This window comes from Macrobrachium nipponense, chromosome 17, assembly GCF_015104395.2.
Source record: "Macrobrachium nipponense isolate FS-2020 chromosome 17, ASM1510439v2, whole genome shotgun sequence".
Lineage (NCBI taxonomy): Eukaryota > Metazoa > Arthropoda > Malacostraca > Decapoda > Palaemonidae > Macrobrachium > Macrobrachium nipponense.
In genome coordinates, this window is record NC_087210.1 from 86,337,716 (window position 1) to 86,338,289 (window position 574).

Genomic DNA, 574 nt, shown 5'->3' on the forward strand with positions numbered 1-574 from the left:
AACAACAGGGCGCACAAGGCATCTCCGTCGTTAGTTGGCAAAGCCTGAGGATGAAAGGAACACACAACCCACCTTCTGAAGAGCGATGCAAACCGTGAATAACACTGCAGTTCAGAATATATATACTTCAGGTATTTCGTAATATTTTGACATCAATAGACCAATAAAAAAAAATGTTCATTCATGATGTAAACTGTGATTACATCATCCTTGCTGCAAGGTTTAAAATAATAATAGTAATAATTTTAATAATAATAATAATTAAAAAATCCTCATAGTAGCACGAGTCTTCAAATGGAGAAACAAATCCACAGTTATCTAAATGTACATATATTTAAATTTAAAACGTTGAAGATAGCTTTCGGGAATCTATTCGGCTCCCCTTATCAGTCTGATAAGGAGACTGATAAGGGGAGCAAATAGATTCCCGAAAGTTATCTTCAGAGTTTTAAATTTAAAGATATGTACATTTACATAACTGTGGATTTGTTTGTCCAATAATAATAATGGAGTTTGGAATAGAAAAATGTGCCTTAGACAACATACAAAAGGGCAAAGTAACAAGAACTGAAGG